Source organism: Erithacus rubecula (assembly GCF_903797595.1).
Source record: "Erithacus rubecula genome assembly, chromosome: 17".
NCBI classification, from domain to species: domain Eukaryota; kingdom Metazoa; phylum Chordata; class Aves; order Passeriformes; family Muscicapidae; genus Erithacus; species Erithacus rubecula.
Window position 1 is genome coordinate 14,613,505 of NC_136669.1, and position 6,688 is coordinate 14,620,192.

Genomic DNA, 6,688 nt, shown 5'->3' on the forward strand with positions numbered 1-6,688 from the left:
TCCAAGTTTTTAAGTGTTTCAAGAAAACTTGTTCTGGACCTTTCGCTTGCTGGAGGATGAGGAGGAAGAAGTCTTGACTGGATTTGAGAGTAAAAATGGTTTTCCAGGCTCTATCTAAAACATGATTTTTTTTTTTTCTCCAACCCAAAAGAGAAAAACCTGTTTTGGGAGGTGCTGCTGGGATCAGCCCTGAGATGTCCATGACCAGAGGGCATGGGCCTCAGGCAGGCCCCAGGGTCCATGTCTGAGCCCATCTTTGGCCCAAAGGGAGGGCTGAGTGCCACAGGTTGGTGATGACCTCAGAGGCACCAAGGACACGGGCAGCACATTGCGTTGCCCCTGCTAGAGATGCTCCCACCTGACCTCAAGCACTACAAGATAAGACTGAATTTCCCACCAAGGGGCAGGGTCAAATATCTGGGAGAAGAGAGATGAAGAGACCACCAGCTTCTGGGAGAACAACTCAGTTCCCCTCTCTGCATTTGACCACAGCAGGAAGAAGGGTCTCATGAAGACATGACTGTGGACACACCCTGGCCATCCCCAGGGAGATCAGTGAGGAAGGAGACACTCACAGCCTGCATGAGTGGATATGAGATTGGTCCTCGCCAGCCCCCGCCGCAGTACCGAGCTGTGCTGGATAACGTGGTAGCACCAGCTGCCAGCCTGGACCAGAGCTGTTCTGGTGGATTTAGATGAGGACAGGCTGAGAATTGGCAGGGATCAAGGCCACAGCATCCCATCTCCTGACCCACTTCCACACTGCCTCATGGCCGGGAGGTGGCTGTGCCCGGCCACCGCCTCAGCGGAAAGGGCCGAGCAAAGGCCACATGCTCCCGGGAGCCGGCAGTTATTTTAGAGCACACACCGCATTTCTGCTCTTCTGATGTCCCGTTCCCATAGAAACCAGCCCTGGAAATGGCAGACGTTGCCTTTTTAAATATAAACCCGGCATTTCTTCTGCTGGTTGACAGAGACACCGTGTCACCCCTACAGGATGAGCTGCCAGGTACCTGCACCTCTGCAGCTGAGGAGCACGCGGTGCCTGGGTGGTGGCATCACACACCTGGTGAGGGCTGTCAGGCCCTGGGTACTTTCCATACTGTCACTGGAGCAGGAAATTCCTCTGCTACCCACAGTGTCTGTGTTGGAAATTAAGTAGCCACAGCAGGGCCACTGTTTTCAGGAAGAGCAAGTGATTTCCGAGGCAGGTGCGTCCAGCAAGTCCCAAAGACTCTGCAAAGAGCAACCAGGGCCAGCAGCCACCAAACCAGCATTGAGTGTTCAGTGACACACAGCTCTCTCTGCTGGGGTGTTTTCACCTTCTCAGTGTTCAGAGAGATCTGGGAATCACAACACAGCCAGACCATAAAAACCTCACCTTGGTTGTGCAAACAGTAATAAAACTTTCTAAGAGGCTGTAAGGCTGGTGGGGTGATGGGTGCTGCAGAGACCAGGCACCTCGGAGCCCTCTACAAACCCAACACCCAGTGCCCGACAGATACGTGAGTCTGGGTTTGACCCAGACAGGAACTTCAGGCCTTGAAATAAAGAAGAGAGCTGAGGCTGGATCCTCTTTGCAGAAAGAGGGGTTGGCTCGTGCACAGCTGCTGCCCTGCAGTGGGAGTGTGTCAGTGGGCATAGGGAGCCTGATGGGTTCCATGGCTGTGTCTGTAACTGCCTTTGTGCTGGGGCAGCAGCAGAAGAGGAGGGACAAAGCTGCTGCAAGAGCTGGTCAACACCTTCACCTTAAAAACAACACACTGGCTTGCACAGTGAGTTTGCAGTTGCCCATAAAAAACAAACTCTGCAAACTCGCTGGCCTCATGGATTTAGCAAGAACAAGGTCTGGAGCCCAACACACAGGTTTCTTACGGACCCGTGTACAACCCCGCTCCTGCGGCTGCTCAGAGGCTGGGCAGGACAGGACACCCAGGCAGCTGTGAACAGAGGACAGCGAGATCCCTTCTGCTTCCACTTAGTTTTGAACACTTCCAGGGATGGGGACTCCACCACTGCCCTGGGACGTCTGTTCCAGTGTGTGACAATCCTTTCCATGAAGAAATTTTCCCAATATCCAACCTAAATCTGCCCTGGCAGAACCTGAAGCTCTTTCCTCTTGTTCCATTACTTGTTCCCATGCAGCAGAGTCTGACCCCCACCTGGCTGCACCCTCCTGTCAGGGAGCTGTGGACTAAGAAGCCTCCTTTTCTCCAGGCCGAGCACCCCCAGCTCCTCCGCATTAGACTTGTTCTCCAGACCCTTTCCCAGCTCCGTTCCCTTCCCTGGACACGCTCCAGCCCACCGAGGTCTGTCTTGGCAACAAGAGACTTTCTCATACTGGGGGCCAGCAGATGCCCCCTCGGTCCCCGCAGCCTCGTGTCTGTTCCCCGGCAGGGAGGGGTTGCCCAAGGTCCCCCGGGACGCCGGCGGGTCCCAGCCAGGCGCAGCCGCCCGCGGCTGCCGGAGCGCGGCCGAGCATCCCCGGCAGATCCCGCGCGGCGCCGCCTCCATCCCGAACGTCCATCCGCTGCAGCCGACGGGGGACGCGACCCGCGCAGGAGCCACCGCCGGCATCGAGCCCGAGCCGCGCCGGAGCGCGGAGGCGGCAGCGGGAGGAGCCGGCCAAGGGCCCCGGCGCTGCCGCAGCTCCGGGCGGGGCCGCCCCGCCGACCGGCCGAGAGGCCGCGGCCCCGCGCATCCCCCGCCCCGCCCGACTCCCCTGCTCCTGCTGCCATCCCCCGCCGGTGCTCATCACCCCCCAACGCCCATCGCCCCCCGTGCCGGTGCCGGTTCCGCCGCCCATCGCCCCCCCGCTCACTCACCGGGCCGGGCGGCTCCGGCTCCGGCTGCGGCTCGGCTCCGTCCGGCCCCGCCCGCGCCCGCCGCGGGACCGCGGCACCGCGCACGCGCCGGGAGGGGCGGGACCGAGCGGGGCGGGACCGTGAGAGGGCGAGAGAATGTGTGTGTATATATAGATATATACATACACACGTGTGTCCGTGTGCACGCGTGTGTGCCGCTGCGTGCACTCAGACAGATGTGTGTGCGTGTATGTGTGCCCGCGTGTGTGCGCACAGGGCATTGCGCACCTGGGTGTGCCCCAGGCATTGCACGTGTGCCAGGTGTGTGTGTGTATGTGTGGGTGTGTGTATGTGTGTGTGGGTGTGTGTGTGTGTGTGTGTGTGTGTGTGTGGGTGTGTGTGTGTGTGTGTGTGTGTGTGCGCACCCATGCCAGTGTATGAGAGCACACCTGGGCACACGCGCTTGGCGTTGCACGTGTGCCAGGTGTGCGACACACACATTCACACGTGCCCACCTGGACACGAGCGTGTGCAAGCGGCCATGCGTGTGTGCGCGGGGCCACGCGTGTCTGTGACAGGAGCTCACACGCAATGTGGGGACGGCGGCATGAGCAGCCGTGGTGGTTCCTGGAGCAGGGTCGGTGCTGCCATGTCCGTCTGTCCGTCCACTCCTCTCCTGAACAGCAGCACTCCACAGCGGGCCCTGCCCTGCTGCCCTGGTTTTTGGAAGCGGGTGCCAGCTCCCGTGCGTGGGAATGCTGCCCTCCCGGGCCGCTCCAGGGGGCAGGTGGAATGTTCCAGATAAGGATGAAAGTGCCGGCGCTGGAGTGTGGTCGCAGTTGCTGGTGTCTGCCTGCCCTGCCCGCTGGCTGCAGGAGAATGTGCTGCTAGTGCTGAGAACACCAAAGAGGGGAAAGTTTGCACAGTGCAGGGAGAAGGAGGAGGAAGAGAAGGGTGGGGAAAGCCGACTGCAACAGGAACAAGGACAGTGGCTCAAGGCAGCTCTACTGAGCAAGGGACAGGGGGTACCCCTTGGCAGCTGTATGGTGCTGTGAGTGCTGGGGGGGATTTGGGATGCCCCAGTGAACCCAGCTCGCCCCAGGACATGACAGGCAGGCAGCAGGGCAGCCAGTCTTTTTCACATGATAAAGAGAAGGAATTCAGGCATCAGAACAGGCTCCTGAGAGCATGTGGGGTCCCTGAAAGTGGTCAAAAATCAGGTAGATGTGGCATTTGGGGACATGTTTTAGTGGCATATGCTGGAGGAACAGCTGAACTTGATCTTATATATGATATAATCATATATATATAATATATGTCTTATATATCTATCTTATATATGATTTATCTTATATAATGATTTTATAATTCTATGACTCTATGATTTTTGGGGTCTCCATGTAGCTGAATACCTCAGTGATGGCTTTGAGTACGACTGCTTTGGGAGAGGAGGAAATGAGAACCAGGGCAAGGGTGAAGATGTCTGGGTATGGGGGTAGGAATCAGCAGCACTGGTGTTACAGAGAGTGGCACTCATGACTGCACTGCTGGGACCCCTGAGCTGGGAGACCCCACTCTCCACCTTGGTGCCTTTGATCCTGGCAGTGGCCAAGGCTGAATTTTGGCTCCCTGGGTGCCAAAGTTACCTGGAGCAAGTCACAGCTGTGGGTCTGGCCCCAGATAGGGTGCTTGCAGTTGAAGTTCTGACTGTCTGGCCTGTGCCCAGATCCCATCTCTCACTGGGCTGCACTGGGAGAGGCCTGGACCCAGTGTCCATCTTCAGAGCTGCAGCTGGGAGCCCTGTAGCTGCCCTCCCCCAGCTGGTTCCACAGACACCAGAGGAACTGAAGCTGTCTCTCATGGGTGACTGAGCAGCCACCAGACCACAGCAAAGTTTGCTGCTCACACTCACATCCTTAGTAGCACAAAGCAAAGCTCATTACAGTGCTCAGAGTCAGGAAGGAGCTGCCTGGCTCAGAGCTGTCCCTCACCAGAGCCAAACGAGTGTTTTGAGACGTGGATGATGCAGGTTGGCCAGGCGTGGGAATGGCACGTGCCTTCCCTCCAAGCATGGCCTGGCTCAGGGCTCGTCCTCTGTTTGCCTTCCCCCATTGTGAGTCACCCTCCTGCATGGCATGCTGCTGTGGCCACCTTGGCAATGGTGTGGTCTTGTCCAGCACCTGCATCATCACAGGGCCCCTGGCCGTGTCTCGGGTGATGCCAGCAGCCAGCTGAGTAGTCACAGGTAGCTGGGCCTGGGGAGGATCTGGGACAGTCACTGCCTGGGGTGACACGCTGCCAGCCCAGGCTGAGCCACCTGTCCACACCCCTGCTCAAGCCTGGGTTTGATCCTCCCCAATTACAGCTGCCTCACTTCTTCCCGTGACCTTCCCTGTTGCCTCACACAGTGCCTCTCCATGCCTGCCTTTGAAGGAAGCTGAGCCATTAGATCAAAACAAAAATCTTGCCAAAGAAAGTATTTACAGGCTCCTCATGGTGCCTGGAACAGAAGACAGGAGATGTTGCAATGAGGTGCAGTGGCATTGCAGTGACTCAGCTCACACCCAATGCTGGGAGTATGCAGGAGACTCAGTAGGAACATAGGAGAAACCCAGAAAAAGGCAGGATCAGGCAGTGAGGAATCAAGCAGTGTGGATCAGGCAGAGAGGAGGCAGCAAGGACAGCAGGGATTAGGCAGTGGGGAAGCATTTATCTGGGGGATGTCCCTCTCTGACCTCTCACATCAGCCCCTGTAAGGAAGAACCAGCCCCTGTGCCAAACTTGTCAACTCTACTCCTGCTGCCTGCAGCTGGAGCATTTGTGTCCCTGAGATAATGGCTCAAGCTGTTCTCCACCACCTTTACTTGTTGGCTGTTGCCACCCCCATCTCCCATGGGGTTATTGCCAAGGGGCAGCCACAGGGGCCATCCTGTCAGCAGCAGTGGGGACATCCATCCTGCTGCTTCAGATCAGCTTGGTTCAGAAACCCCAGCCCTGCTTACCCCATACATGGTTCAGGGTGTAACCTGTGTTAAAGGTGCTGGCTGGCTCATGAAACCATCTTATCTCTGTCCATCAAAGACCTCCCCTTCCCCATTCAAAACGCAGGACGGATTGGCAGGGGCACTGGAGGGAGGGGGGAGTGTACCAGTGAGTCCCAAGGGCTCTGGCCCCTTATCTCTCAGCCAGCAGCCAAATGAAGACATTGGGAAGAGGAACTTGATTAAGTAATTCCTCCTTCACTTCTCTGCTCTCCCCATGGCCCTGCCACCCTGGCCAGTACCCAGGCGAGGATTTTGGCTGGATGTTCTCTGTCCTTGTGTGACCATAGCTGCATTGCTCCTTGCCCTCTGTCCCAGCCTCCTGCTGCTCCCTGCAAGGGAGGAAGGAGCATGAGCCCATGATGCCCAGTGGCACCTTCCTCCAGAGCAGCTGGTGGCTCGGGGACATGCAGCAAGGGCTTCCCTGGACACATCCTGGGAGCTGTGGTGCAGGGACTGATACACTGACTTCTGTTGAGAGCATTTTCCATCTTGTCCTCATTTCTCCCCATCCTTAACTTTGCTGCAGTGCTGCATGGTTTAGCTCTAGGACTGGCATTTTCTACCCTGGAGTGCCATTGCTCAGGAGTAAAATGCCAGGATGGTGGTTCTGGTTAAAGTGGATGAGTGAATCCAACACCTTCTCTTGCTCCCCCAGAGCTGCCAAGGACCAGATCTCTTGGGCGTGGATTCCCTATTCCCTTTCACCCCAAGGCATCCTAGCCTGCAGCCCCCCAATCTTGGCTGACAGATTGGAGTCTCCTGGTGTATCACTTTGTCCTTTAAGTGCTGCGAAGATGCACAGTGAAACAGACTCCCCTTGGTGTGCTCAGACACAGGAAA